Source organism: Thamnophis sirtalis, unplaced genomic scaffold, assembly GCF_051295495.1.
Source record: "Thamnophis sirtalis isolate CommonGarterSnake01/CBP01778 unplaced genomic scaffold, rThaSir2_p1.2 scaffold_6, whole genome shotgun sequence".
Lineage (NCBI taxonomy): Eukaryota > Metazoa > Chordata > Lepidosauria > Squamata > Natricidae > Thamnophis > Thamnophis sirtalis.
Genome location: NW_028261386.1, coordinates 59158021 through 59173780, shown reverse-complemented (window position 1 = coordinate 59173780; position 15760 = coordinate 59158021). Strand labels below are relative to the sequence as shown.

Sequence of the window (15760 nt, the reverse complement as noted above, 5' to 3'; positions counted from 1 at the left end):
CTGAATTATGAGAAGAGGAAGGAGGTACAGCACAATCAGACTAGCACAATTCTGTTATTTAGTCATATCAACAAAAGTAGTTTTCCCTTTCCCGTGGATTTGATTTCCTGGTCTAATCTACCTTATTACTTGGTCTAATCTTACCTTATAACAGCCTTGTTACTAGCTGCAAAAATATTTCCTTGCTTCAAACCTCAAAACGATAGCCTGGCCTCACTATGATAATTTTTTTGGGAGGATACATTTCCCCTGGGACCTGTAGTTGTCCAACAATTAAATCTACAGCTGTAAAAAGAGATAACCAGGGAAAGTATGTTTAATGTACTTTAAAGTGCATCACTTTTGACTTCAGAGCTATGTAACAGCAGATATTCTAGATGCTATTAAAAGGCAGAACACTGAATTTGTATTTTCCATTTGGAAAAGTCTTGGAAATCTTATTTGAAATGCTCTGTGCGAAGTCCCCTACAACCCATTCTCCCGGGATAATTATCTGCTGCTTGCAGTTGGTAAGGTAATCAGCTCTATTTGTGATATGCCGAACTGTCCTGATATGACAGTGGTCTTTTGGAATAGGAACCTGAATTTGCTTCACTGCTTTTATTTTCTTGACATCAACAAATATATTACTATAAGCACAGATAAATCAAACTTTCACAAAATAATGTTGGTATATACCATAATCAATAAAAGTATTTGCATATGTCTATCATGAGTCAGATAATCTACATTTATAATAGTTTCTTAGTAATAGCAATAGCAATAGCAGTTCGACTTATATACCGCTTCATAGGGCTTTCAGCCCTCTCTAAGCGGTTTACAGAGTCAGCATATTGCCCCCACAGTCTGGGTCCTCATTTTACCCACCTAGGAAGGATGGAAGGCTGAGTCAACCTTTGAGCCGGTGAGATTTGAACCGCCGAACTGCAGTTAGCAGACAGCTGAAGTGGCCTGCAGTACTGCACTCTAACCACTGCGCCATCTCGGCTCAGTAAAAGACAACAAAAGACAACTCTTAAAAGACAACAATGCTAGAAAAGAGCAAGAAAATGTTTTTCTTAGGATCTTTAGGGCATGTGATTACTGTTTTTCCTAGTTAATTCTTTTCTGTTAAATTTCTTTTGTAGTGGCTCTGCTTATAGTTCCAGTGGGAACATTTAGTTGGCAGGCAAGGAAAAAGAATCTTTTCAGAGGTGGTTTTGTGTCAAATCTTAAGATCAGGGGCCACACTCAGCCTATTGAGTTACATGCTAGGGCCACTCCAATGAGTGTGTGAAGCCAATATAGTAAATGGTCCAAGACAAAGAATAATTTGATTACATTAACTCTGGACAATTAGACTCTGGACAACTTACTACATTTTAATCATTTTTTCTTTCTATCATAACAAAACTTGGAGGCGCCTGGGGCTTTTAGAGTTTGTTTATAGCCCTTAAGCTGCAAATAATGTGTCACTCCTGATCTGGAACTCCTTACGTATTCAGCATTACCTGGTTCTAGTATTACGTTAAAATAAGTGAGCTGATCAAAGGATTGGACATTCCTATGAGTTAAAAATGTGACTTTTTAAAAAAGCATTGTTTTATCATGTTTTGTGCTGTTGTATGGTTTTGCTGGATATTTTACTGATTGCGCTGTACTTTATGTAAACTATGCTCTTAGTAACTATTAATAGTTTATTAATATTCTTATAAATAAGTACCAAAGACATATAAATTATCCTTGGGGTGCTTCTACACCCCATATTTAGAAAATAAAAATTTTGAAATCTCATTAAGGCAGGCTTTTTGTATTGGGCTCTCCAGACACATGTCATAGATGTGTCATTGGCCAAATCCCAGGGTTTCAGAATTTTTTTCAAAACTGCAAGATACTCTGTAATTAGGAAGAAATAAGCTGTCATTCAGTTTATTATATATACATTATATACTGTGGGTGACTAGGATATTAATTTTAAAAATGTTAGTAAGCTATAGCTCAATATAACTGTTAATGTAACTGTTAATTTTTCATAAAATTCCAATATTTAATCCTGACCACTCATGAGGCATGTATAAACAGAAGGCAGATAGGAGTTTGAGGTCAATACTGTTAGTTGATCAATGGTAATTTAATTAGAGGTATGATAATTAATGTTCAACATCACTTGGACTGAGTTTCTTCAATTACAGTCCTTTAAACATTCCAAAATGTAATCTACTAGATTATGTAATCACATAATCTATGGATCATGATCATCTAACAGCAAAAACATGCATACAGTAAAAGCTCTTGGGTCAAGAATGCTTCTAACCACGACCAAATCGGGTGCCGACTAAAAATTCTGCAAATTTTTTGCATCTGGTTGTGAACAAATACTCAGGTGGCAATCAAACACAGTCATGGCGATTTCCCCTTCTGCACCATTTTTTGTTTGTATGCGCATGCACAGTCAGTCTTGCTTCGGGTCATGACCAAATCAGATTGCGACCAAAGTCCTGGAATGGATTACGGTCGTTACCAGAAGTTCTACTGTATAGTAAAAATTGATTCTATCAAGATATTTATGCTTTGTTTCCCCTTTGAAATGCATAAGGTGATATTAGTTTTTGGATCAAAGTGCTAGATTAGAAGGCTTGTACAAAGTTTAGGCTGAATGACTTTGGCTTTCAAACCTTAGTTTTTATATAATCAGATTTACTTATTTTTCCCATCATAGATAAATTTGGAGAATCATTTCAGTGGTGACTGTTCTCTATTGAAGGATGGTTTAAACAGATTCATCACACATATGAAGGTTTTGAAATAATATAACAAGCAAAGTTGAAACATTATCATACTTTTGTTGCATAAAGCCAATTCTAGATCTCAAATAAACATTGATTACTCACAAATTCCCAGAATGAACAGTTTAAGTTAAAAAGCAGAATCGGGAAGCTTGTAAAGCAATCAAAGAAATGTGGTGGAGGGGATTAAAAAGTTTTAATCTGGCATTGAAAAACATAAGTAGGTATCAAGTGAAATTATTTTGGATGAGTATTGTGCAGATGAAGTACCTCAGTTGTAAACATTACAGTTTCCATCTACTTGAGCACAGAAGGCAAAGAAATCGATAGAAGAATTTTTCTCAAAGATCACTATACATATGTTAGAAAAATTAACCTTGACAGTGTTTGGGTCCTACACCATAAAGCAATTTTAATTATTGAGCAGAAAAAAGATCACCAAGAAAAGTACATATTGCTACAAGTGATGTTAATTCTAGTTCAACAACTAAGAATCCATATCAGTACTTAAATCCCTTTTTAATTAGGACTAGTACCGTCAACTTTGGTTAGGTTTTTTTCAACTTGCTCATTTCTAGAGATTCCCACTAATTTTTTCTGAATAATTATTATTACTGTATAAGCTGTATCTTGTTAGTATTTCTTAAGTTGATGTATAAGGACTTTGCACTTTATTCTATGCCTCCATGGGGAAGCATCTCTCAATACTTCATATCTGTTATCAGGCATTTGATGAAATCCCTGTCTATCCCCAAAGCCAGAAATGATCCATTATTTTCATTAAAAAGCTAATAACGCTTGACTATTTCTGCAGTGAAAGTTATTCTGAACATTTGCCTAGTGTCTGGATGACTAAAGAATAAATGTTGGTGTGTTGAAAGTTTATTAGCAGAATCATTTGACCTAAGCTAATAATTGGCAGTTGCAAGATGAAAAGAATTACATATATGCAAGAATGAAATAATAACCTATAAATATAGAGAGTAGTTTTCTCACTAGGTACAGTTTCTCCCTTACAGACCTTTGTATCTTCCTATTGTTTTTTCCCTCTCAATCCTAGAACAAGACTCAAATGCAAAACCAGTAAAGGAAGTTAAGCACAGCTGCAAATCCGATCAGGGCTGCCCTGGCAGGCAGGCCTGCACAGCTGGGAGCTGGAAATGCTCTTTTCCAAACACAAATTGATACCAAATGGAGCAGATGGAAGGAGGCCAGTTACAACGCATGCCGCTGTTAGATCTCAAAGAAGAACTTAGGAACCAGGAGCATCACCCAATGACTGAGCCTTGCTGAGAAATCTTGGTTTCAATGTGTGTGTTTTATAAACTTTTTATAAAACAGTGAACTTGATTTTGTAAATGGTGACCTGGTTCTTTGAGAATTTGACATAATTCCTCATAGTCAGCAAGCCCACAAAGAGATTACAGACCTAAAAGACCTATTTTGGCAGGGAATTTTGGAAGCTGGAGTAAATTCATCTGGAGAACAGCACATAGGGTAGGGTGCTTTAAGTTATAAATAATTAAAAACTGCTGTGAGATTGTAGCTAACTGGGACTTCAGTTACTTGAGATTTGTCAAAAGAGACAGAAAAAGAAAGTGTCAGAAATGATTTTCTTCTTGCATTTTAGCCTTTGATGAAAATGAAGGGGGAAAAAACAGTATTCATGTTTTTGGCACATGGCACAGCAAAACTATTAACACTAACAAACCCCACACATAGCAAAATTCCAAAATCCTGATATAAATGTTGAGTGAGCTTCCTGCAATGTAGGTTTATTCTCAATGGTTATGTTATATACGTTTATGAAATATACCTAAAGGTTAAGGCGATCTTTAGCAAGTACAAATAAACAAGATTCACAGAAATCAAAGACTTCTTTTCTTTTTCTTATTTCTTATTCTGAATATCCCAGAAATTAGTCATTAAGTTTTTAAATAATTATTGAATGTGTTCTGATAAATTGAAGAACAAACTTGACTTGTCCTCCATCTAAAGAAAAAAAGCTGGAAGTTTTCTGAGATTTTCTGTCTTGCGTTCCTGCAAAGAAGAGTTTTAATCTTCACAATACCACAAAGAAGTCTTATTCCATTGATATATTAATGACCAGTTCAAAAGAAACTACAAAGAATTTGAAAATATTCAACTAAATACCTTTAACTCATGAGTCTTAAGACTCTTACTGTTATGCTACTTTACATCTAGCTCATTCAAAAATGCACATGCCATGGAAACTAGTTAAACCTATTAAACCATCAAGGTATTGTTTTTAATAAAAATAAGACAGCTTCTGTGTTTATAAGAAAATTAAGTGAGAAGTCTGCAAAAAACAATGCCATGCATCTTTTGATCCCATCTTTTGATCAGTATATCAGTATTAAGCAGGTATTTATTTTTAATACACATAGGTGTGCAATATAATAATCAGCACAATATACTATGTGCCTAATGCTACTCAAGCTTTTGTTCTAAAAGTGAGGAGAGTTTTTTAAACACCACTTCTGTGGGGTCATGAAACATATGGAGCAGGAAACTTCAAAGAGAAGTTAAAGGAACTCTACTAGGTACTGTTTTCTCCATAAGTACAATTGTGTTATAGAATTCTGTATGGAATATTTCACCAGGGAGTAATTTATAACTTTTTGTATAGCATTACAGTATTCCGGATGACTTATAAAAGAAGCCATGCACTACTAACATCTTGAATTGATTCATCACTGCTGTATAGATGTGACTACTGTTTGATCAGATAGGACTGTAAAGGTCCCTTGCTATGTTCCAGTGAAAATGCTTTCAAAACTACTAGAATTTCTCTCGGGGCCATACAGAATATAATTAGTTCCTAAGAATATGCCTGTTTTCCTTTGATTGCTTCCAACCCAGGAAACTTAATTATAGTTAAGGAGGTGGGGAGGGAAATAAAAATAAGACTGAACATTAATTAATAACTAGGATAATAAAGATAGCATATCCATTCTTATATTGTTTATTGGTATCCAGAAGGCATGTCTTACAGGCATTATTTGGTGTTTTCCATTTTGATGTGCTTTAGCGTTGGGACTGCAGATATCAGATTTTTAGTCAATTCAATTCAGGACATAAGAATCTGAATGTATGCCTTCAGGGAATTCTTTCACTATTAGTCTGTGGAGGAATTTCAGTGATTATAAATATTTGTAGCATGTGCTAACGTCATAATAGGTTCATTTGGAATACCAGAAATTAAAGCCCCTAGGTTTTAATTTTGTCTGGTGAGAATGCAATCTTCTTAAATCATTTCAATATTTTCTTGTAATTGCATCATCCAAAGGGAGATCAATATTGATGAACATGAGCAGGGAGTGTCTGTTATTATTCTTTTGGGAAAAGAATAATAGCTAAACTGAGGAATTTCCTAGCATATATTTTCAAAACCATTGATTTAAATGGCCAAAATCAGTCTTCTGAGTCTGATAAATGTTCCTTGTCACTATCCAAATGACAGATTGAAATAGCAAAAGGATATTTTCTGTTAATCTGGTGGATCGCTTGAGTTGCTGTTTGAGGGGACAATAGTGAATTTAAAACATCTTAAATTTCACATATTGGACTGAGAAGGGAGATGCTTAATTTTGGAAGAAGAGACCCATTTGTCAGAAGTAAAACTGCAGCAGCTGCTCTGTAACTCAGGGCTGTGTTCCAAGAAACCAATGTAGGAAATATCTCCAAAAATATATCATGGTTTAAATGGGAATGTATCAACCAGAGAAGGAAGTTCATATTATTATTTTCTAATAGTAGTAGAAAGATAGCAAGAATATTTAAAAGACAAAGGCATGATTATTGTTCTGAATTATAACCGTTCTACTAAGTGTGTGTGTGTGTGTGTGTGCAAATGTTCCCCTTGCACATATGTGCTAGTCGTTCCTGACTCTAGGGGGCCAGTGTTCCTCTCTGTTTCAAAGCTGAAGAGCCAGCGCTGTCCAAAGATGTCTCCGTGGTTTCACTTTGAAAGCACGTAAAGATGCAAGTAGAAAAATAGGGACAACCTCTATTTTTCTACTTGCATCTTTACATGCTTTCAAAGTTCAAACTGCTAGGTTGGCAGAAGCTTGGACAAGTTGTTGGAAGAAATGTCATTCTGGGTTCAGTTCCAGATGGGGGAAAAAACACTGGAAACATGGAGGCTGCTTGGAGAGATGGTTTAATGGTGGACAGGATCACGTGGCTTGAGCTCCTGAACAGAAAAGGAGGATCACATGCTCCAAGATGTTGGGTGAAGAAGATAAATGGGAAGAGATGCTGAAAGTCCCTGGTTTTATGCCCTCTGTTGGGCACTGCCCTGGGGTCTCCCGCTCCTGTGTAATAAATGCACTCTGATTGGTTTTCAAACTCCCATGGGACCATGCAGGGGCAACTCTGTAGGCTGTACTTTGAATCCATGTTTGGTTGCATTGCTGGCTAATGTAATTTTCCCAGGTGCCTTGTGGTGAGCTTCTGTTTGCTAGGTGGCTCTGCCTGAAGGGGTTAGATCTTTGTTATGTAGAATAGACTGGTTTATATCTTTAATGGCCCATGGACAAAGGTGGAGGCTATTACGAGTGAGCTGTTTCCTGCCTTAAAACATGTTTCTCCATTTCTTACCCAGGGAAATATAAAATGGTGCCTTTTTAATATTTCCCAGGATATTTAATTTTGCTAGGAGAAGGCTGGGTTTTAACTTCTTACAAAGTAATGGGAGCTCATTCCATTACACGGTGCTAGGGATTCGAACCACTGGCCTTTCTGATTGACAAGCCCTAGCATCTTAGCCACTGAGCCACCGTTTGTGTCTGTGTGTCTGTGTCTGTGTGTCTGTGTGTAGTATGAGTTGTTATTTTCTATATTAAAAATTTAAATGGATTGGAGCGCAGTGGCTCACTTGGTTAGGATGCTGGGTTGGAGGTTAGCAAGCTCATCTTCAAGACCCAGGATTGCTGCGTGGTGCGGTGAGCTCCTGTCATTTGCTCCAGCTCCTTGATGGGCATATGAACAGAGCACCCAGAGGTGTCCCTCAGGCAACGGTGATGTCATTGGCTAATCCTTTCAATCCGGAAGTGCCTTAAGCAGTGAGACAAATGGGATAGGACAGGATTAAAATGGATGCATTCATAGAATATTTATTTATTGAACCATGTAAAATAATACTAAAGCCACTAGATATTAACATATTTCCCCCAAAAAAGAGCCCTTCGTGTTGAAATGAAAAATATGAGTAATATTGTTTTGCATTTTCACAAATATTTTCTATATCTAGGAAATAATTTTGATTTCAGAGAGTCCTTAGAGAATCTTGGGGGACTCCATGCGTCCTCAGATCACATTTTTAAGACTAATCTAGGAGATTTCTTTGATGCAGACAGAAAATGCAGGGATCATGTTATAACACTACATCAGTGTTGCAACCCATTTGAGGCAGGAAAAAGCTACATGGAGTGCAGGGATTCTATAACATGATAACATTTGTGCTTCAATCCATAATATCTGGATAAACCTGAGGTGCAATCTAAGCAAAATCTTTAAAACATGTTTCTCCTTTTCTCATCCAGGGAAATATAATATTCTGCCTTTTTAATATTTCCTAAAATATTTCATTCTTCTAGGAGGGAGGGAGGGTGCTAACTTTCTTCACAGACATCCAGTGGTAGGAATATAATGAAAAAGGGGTCCAAATTGAAATGAATCTAAATGGATCTCTCTGCCTGCAGGCAAAACCTCAGACTCTGTTTTCACAGTTGTGTTAGTAGACTCTTTGAACCAAAAAAATCAGTGAAGGCTTAGCATAAAAATGTGGAAATGCCGATGCTGTAATCCCTGGGTCATGAATGCCTGATTCTCTGCATGCAGCTCACACTGAGGGAAATATGCTGAATGGAGCCATGTATAACTTCATATACAATATAAAAAGACTTCTTGTTCTAGGCACACACTGCTTGTTCAAGCCATTTCTCTTTCAATGCCCATTCTTTTGCACTGGCATCTCCTCACCTCCTTTTCCCTGAATGAAAGAGGGATGCAATAATGACATAATTATTAAAAAGAGAGAGAACTTCCAGACCAGCTGCAGCACCAAAAAAAAAAAAGGTCTGAGGGGAAACGGGACAGTTGATGGTTCTTTGTTCAGGTTGCCTTGGCTATAGAATATGGTAGATGAAACATTTTGCTTTGAGAATATCTCCTCTGGTCATATGGATGGATGGCTAGAAGTTCTTTTAAGGTGGATTCCATCTGTAGAGCCCCTCAGCTCTTGGCATGAATAGCAGTTCCACCTGACAGGACTGCCTTTCAGTCTCTAATCCCTGCTTATTCCTCATGAAAGCAGTCAAGCAGGATACATGGTCAACGTCAGCCTATTGGCGGAGTGACAAGCAGCTTTGCCATTATAGGGTACAGAGACCTTAAATGTAGCATATCTCCTTAGGTAACATTCCAATTTATGCTACCTTTTAAGGAACAGGTACTTCCATTTGCACAGGCTTTGCTGTCCCCCCCCCTTTTTTTTGCCACCCAACAACCCATCCACCCAAGAGAGCTATTGTCCTTTGCTTACAGCATGAGGCATGCTATTACTGGAAGTTCATTTGCATTCAGGTAGATAGATGCAAGGCAGATCCTCATTGCTCTCTGTACATAGAGGGAATTCCTGTAGTACAAGGCTAATTTACACTGAAATTAAAAGTATGAGCCAGATAGGATGGGATAAAGGTAAAGGTTCCCCTCGTACATATGTGCTAGTCGTTCCTGACTCCAGAGGGCGGTACTCATCTCTGTTTCAAAGACGAAGAGCCAGTAGCGTCCTAAGATGTCTCCATGATCACGTGGCCGGCATGACTAAACATCAAAGGCACAAGGAACACTGTTACCTTCCCACCAAAGATGGATCCTATTTTTCTACTTGCATTTTTACATGCTTTCGAACTGCTAAGTTGGCAGACGCTGGCTCAAATAATGAGAGCTCACCCCATTACACAACACTAGGGATTCAAACTGCCGAACTGCCGACATTTTTGATCGACAATCTCAGTGTCTTAGCACTGAGCCACTTCTCCTGTAGGATAAGGGCTGTCTAAAGTAAACCGTACTTTAAAAATAAATGGAACAGTTCAAACTCATTTCTGCATCCCTTGAATCCTTATTTTTAATCTAAGTTTCAGGGATGATAGGAATGCTGCCCTAGATGAAGATCTTAAAGCATAATGAGTTAACCCTTTCCAATCTGCTGCCACTCTGGACGAAAATTCACCTTTTCCTTTAAAATGGCAGCTAAAAATAATTGGTAGGGGCGGGATACACTTATCAAAACCATCGGCATTACAATACTGTTCCTAAGCATGTTCCTGGAAAGTTTTTTTTAAAACCACTCTGGAAAAAGTGGAATATCATCACTGTGATGTTGCCAAGAAAATTGTATCATTTTTTTAAAGTCCACTTAGATGGCAACATCTGACATATTTTGATTTCAGAGGAGCCAAACAGGATCAAATCTGGATGGAAATGCAAGTATTTTCTTCCCCACTGAAAAACTAGTAAAATATTTCCATATTAGAAAAACGATACCAGTGTCCCTATGCAATCCATCAGGAATCTAATTTGCCTTTTAAAAATCATGCCATGTCATTGTTGGTGAGTGGGGGTGTCCGAGGATTGTCATGTGTGTTGGGCCTGGTTTCTGGGTGTTATGGGTATACTATGTATATACGTACAGTGACAATAAAGTAATTCTAAATTCTAAAAAATGGCTGTGACAGGCCAGCAGGCCAACATTACAGAAATCCCCCTGAGTTCTATGAAGTAGGCATCCTCCCAGTTAAGTGTGCCTAAGATTGCCAAGTGATAACCCACGTAGTGGAATTCCCAACTCGAAAGCCTCAGCTCAGCCTTGATAGTGCTTGCATTATAGCCTTGGATAAATCATTGCCTCTTGACCTAACACACTTAACAGATTGCCAAGATGAATACAGTACCATTGCAAACTGCTTCATGGAATGAGTGACTCAGTATAGTTATTTCCTCACTCTCATGTGGTGCAGGACAACCTCAAGGTTAATTCCTTCCAATGCCTGATTACATTTTGCCCTTCCATTGCAAAGGGTCTACTTACCAGAACAATCAAGATCTCTCTTGTATTTATTTCTGTCCGGGCAGAATGATTAAAGGAGAGAAATACGACGTCAGAGCTGATTTGATCCTCAAACATTCTCATTATGTATGATAAATAAATATGAACTTCTTAAATACCTCCCTACAAGAATTATCTTCCATCCACCCAATGTTTATGCTTACTAACACATTTTTTTCCTACAATTGCTTGTATATAATTGCAATGGAAGCAATAAAAGTTCTTAAAACTTTTGAAGTGTCAGTATTTTCACTTGCAAATAGTAATAATACTTATTTTAAAGGGTTCGGGGTTTTATTTTTACAAAAAATAACAGGTATTAATCACATGGAATGTCCTAAACCAGGGGTGTTGAACTCACATCATCACAGCAGCATCACGTGGCATATTGTGACATTTTTCCCCTTCACTAAACCGAGCGTGGCCAGCGCATGACCCATCCGGCCCACAGACCATGAGTTTGGTAGCCCTGTCCTAAACCTATAAAAGTATCCATTTCTAATTTTTCTTCTTTTGAGAGATGTCCAATAAATATTTATTTTTATTTTATGTTTTTATGTCCTGCCTTTCCAAAGGTCTAGTAACATTTATTTATTTATTAGACTTATATACCGCTTCAAAGGGCTTTCAGCCCTCTCTAAGTGGTTTACAATTTTTTTTTAGCAAATTGAGTCAGCAACTCGCCCCCCCAGTCCGGGTCCTCATTTCACCCACCTCGGATGGATGGAAGGCTGAGTCGACCTTGAGCTGGTGAGATTTGAACTGCTGAACTGCAGATCACAGTCAGCTAAAGTGGCCTGCAGTACTGCACCCTAACCACTGCGCCACCTCGGCTCTTCCTACACTTTTTCTTACCCATATGATAGAGAGGGGGGCGGAATCCCAGGTTACAGCACTAGTGAGCAAGGAACCAAGACTCCACAATTCAATCAATTTTGTATCCAGCTAGCTGGAGTCTCATATGGCTGTGTAACACTTCTAGTCCGAGGGCAAAAAGATGCTTAGATGCAAGCAGTGAGGTTTTGTAGCACCTGCCAACAATTCCTTAAAGCAACCACATCTTCTGCTGGAATCATATGGCTTCCTTTCCCTGCAGCTGTTCTGGGATCCTGGGAAAAGTGGGTTCAGTTTAAAAGAGTTGCTGGCAGATGTTATATACACACCCTCCCCTCCAAGCCCCTTCTTCCCTCTGAATCCAAAGCATAGCAGAGCCCAACTGTCTAGCCACATCACTCACACTCTCTCACACACACACCTCTCCTTTTCTTTCATGCCAGGAATTATCCTCTTTTAGAGGAAAGCGCTTTATAAAAAGAATTGATCCTCCAAATAAAGCGATCCTCCAAATTAAAGTGAGACAAGTAAGTAATGGAAATAGATTCTGGGTTCTTCTGGGACATCTCTACATTATATCAATTATTACACATCCAATTATCTTTCTCTATTCTTTAATGATTTGTCAGTGGTTCTCTACTCTTTAGTGATGTGGTCTCTAACAGGGACATTACTCTATTGTTCCTTAAGGCTGGTGGTGGGGACCCATGTTTTTTCTATAGGGTCTGTGAAGCTACTGTATGCTTCATCCTCTGCATAAATTCCCTTTGCACTGAGCAAATCCACTTTGTAATGGTTCTGCAGTTAAAGCTAATTCTGCCATGCATGTTTCTTGTGCGCTTCCCAAAGCAATGTGTGAGATTGTAATTATTAGCTTCCCAAGACCTGGCCATGGAAAGAAGAGGCCATTGTTTCAGAGACAATCTTCAGTGTAGTGAGAGAACTTTGGAAATAAGTCTGTTCACCTGTCCTGAAAACAAATGCTTCAGTATGGAGCAAAGGCATATTCAGACTAGGCCACTTCCAAACTTTTATTCAGAATAAGACTCTTCCCTCTCACCAAAATGTCAGTTTCTTTCTCATTTAAAAAACAAGAGCAAGCTGGCTGCACTACTTCAAGATAAATAAAAATCCAAACTTCTGGAATCTAGTTTATCTTATTGTGGGAGTACCTTTTAACTGGTGATCAGCTATTATGATTGTTTGGTGGCCGAAACTAAATGATCTGCCAGGAAGCAGATCTCATCCCTCAAGAAATGTGTTCCTTCAAGAATTCTTAGGGTCAGCACTCGCCAGCTTTATGGTCCATGGACCTCCTGGTCGTTCAGAAAATGCTCCACTTCAAACTGCCAAGTCAACCAGATGTCTTTTGTTTATATATTACCATTGCTACAAGGCCCGGGAAATTGAATAAAGTGAAAACCCAAGAATATAGATTATAGCTTGCTGGGGAAGGTGATAATGGGTCATTTAAGCATTTATAGATTCAAAGACTCCAGAGAAGAATTAAAGGTAGTGGTAGGCAGTGGCCATAGAAACGTCTGTGTCAAAAATTTATGATGTGGTAATGTGAACAAGTCTTTCAGTGTTAATTCCCCATCTGTGAAAAGTAACAAGTCAACATGAAATAGAATAGAATGAAATAGAATATAAAAGCATTTGAACTTATTTCCAAAGCACCAAGTTTTTCAAGGTTTCCATCACCACACACCCAAGTGTTACAAACGAAAATATGAAGTTACTTCCCCAGGTAAATGTTTATTTCAACACATTCCTTAACTGCAAACTTATTTCCCACCTACCAAGGGAGGCATTAACTTATGAAGTCTGTTAACAACTGGATTTCATAGTCCCAAAATAGAAGACCTATAATAATTTACTTGCTGCCCTTTCCTTGAGTTCCAAAATAACCCCTTGTGAGTTTTTATATCATTTTAATATCTGTAGGGTCCAAAACAAATAGAAGTACCTTTGTCCAGATTCATCACCCACTTTTTTTCGCTCTTGTCCTTTTTTTTATTCATACCTTTTCTCCTTTTTTTTTCTGGATCTTTAACACTTTGGGCTGATGAAAAGCTCTTGGCAACTCAAAATCTTGCAGACTCTCCCCCCCCCAACCTAATGAAGGCATTAATTTAAGGTGGATTTGGTGTTCCCCCTCCCCCACCCCTATAGCCAATGTAAGTTTTTTCTGATAATGCTCTCATACAGAGGAAAATGCGGGTGGGGGGAGATACAGAACAGGCAATTTTTAAGAGTGTCTGTTCCCCCCCCTCCCTGTACCTTCAAGCTATTAAAAGGTAACAGGTTATCCTACCTGGCTGGAGGGAAAGCAAGATGTGGGGGTGGAGAGAAAATGGCAATTGCCTTTGAATCGAGACATACGGTTTCCATGAGCTGAAACTATCCCAGCCCAGGAATAGGAAGAAAGGTCTCCTTTAAAAAATGGGTCCTAAAGAGCAGGTGGAATGAAGGTGGAATGGAGTTAGGAGGGAGGAGCCCGAATTTAGAAACCGAACCCCACGAGGCCGCGCAGATATTGCAACAGCAATTCCGATTGCCTCATTCCGTTTTACTTCGCCCTTCGGAGGGGTGACTTTTTCTTTATTTTTTTGTCCTATTTTTGCCCCACGGCGGCTCTTAAGAGCAGTCCCTGGCGCCGCCTACAGACGCCTTCTCTGCAAGGACGCCGAGGAAGCTGCGAGGACACCTTAAAACCGGCGGCTTCTGCCAAGGGCTCTGCGCTCCCGGCTCAGCCCAGCCTCCTTCGCCGCTCGGAAGCAGCTGACTCGCTGGGCGGCTGCCAGCTCCGGTTAACTGCCTGGATCACTGAAAGGCAACGTGCAGAATGACATGTAAACCTCCTCCGCCCTTATGCTAATACCGGGGGGAGGGGCCGCCTCACTCCCCCACCCCACCCCACGCCTGCCTAGCGCGCGCGCGCTCGACTCGAGTTGCCACTCCATTCATAAAAACTAGGTAGGCACTGCCACCTAGTTTAGAGAAGGCGAATCGCTGGGACGGGCCTGGCTTTGAAAGTCATCAGCAGCCAGCGGAGAGGGTCTCTTTTGGTAGTTACCCGGAAAAACGGTGCCCTGAAAACAACCGACAAGCGACCTGGCAATCACTACATCGCCATTCTTTGACCTGAGGGACTAGGGAGCGACTCTTGTTAAGACGTTTTAAATCACACATAGATATATATTAACCTTCAAGTTTTCTTTGGAGTTGGGATTTAAAAGGAAAAAAAAACACTTTCAGCCATATTAATTGCTGGGTGTGTTGGAAGTAAAAGCTGTAGATCAGGATGTGGGTATCCTGATTTTAAGCCATCCTTCTCTCCTTTTTTTTTGGTTATACTTAGCCCTCTCTTTAAAGGACGCAGTGGCTCAGTGGCTAAGTCGCTGAGCTTGTCGATTAGAAAAGTCAGCAGTTTGGCGGTTCGAATCCCTAGCGCCGTGTAACGAGTGAGCTCCTGTTACTTGTCCCAGCTTCTGCCAACTGAGCAGTTCTAAAGCACGTAAAAAATGCAAGTAGAAAAATAGGGACCACCTTGGTGGGAAGGTAACGTGTGCCTTTAACGTTTAATCATGCCGGCCGCATGATCAAGGAGACATCTTTGGACAGCACTGGCTCTTTGGCTTTGTAACAGAGATGAGCACCACCTCCTAGAGTTGGGAGTGACTACCACATATGGAGGGGGGAGAGATTTACCTTTACCTATCTTTAAGGGAGAGACATCCTTATTCTCCACCTTTCCTCTGGGAGCCCCTAAGTGGGATCTTGTAATGCAGAGGCTTTTCAAACATATTTCTTGACAAGTCTGCTGAACTATTTTATTTATGTCTTGGCACACAATACAGCCAACCATCCACAAACCAAAGGCTCTGAGTTCATATGGACACAGAGAGAGAAAGAGGGAGGGAGAGGCTAACACTCAGCAAACTTAGTCTGATTTGAGAATCCAGTCCCTAGAGTTTTAACTGATCCAGATATACTTGTGGTATAAACTCAGCAACTATGA

General features: G+C 39.2%; 1 long non-coding RNA gene across 2 annotated transcripts; it reads right to left on the bottom strand.

The window, feature by feature from the left end:
• Positions 1–2421: 2421 nt before the first annotated feature.
• Positions 2422–14137, bottom strand: LOC148044987 (uncharacterized). 2 transcript variants are annotated; one of them, XR_015697154.1, is made up of 3 exons: positions 14054–14137; positions 7666–7844; positions 2422–2477 (listed from the first exon to the last, which is right to left on the bottom strand). It is a non-coding gene; the product is annotated as an uncharacterized LOC148044987 (long non-coding RNA). The 2 variants fall into 2 exon arrangements; XR_015697153.1 differs by lacking the exon at positions 2422–2477 and adding an exon at positions 2632–4805.
• Positions 14138–15760: the final 1623 nt, after the last annotated feature.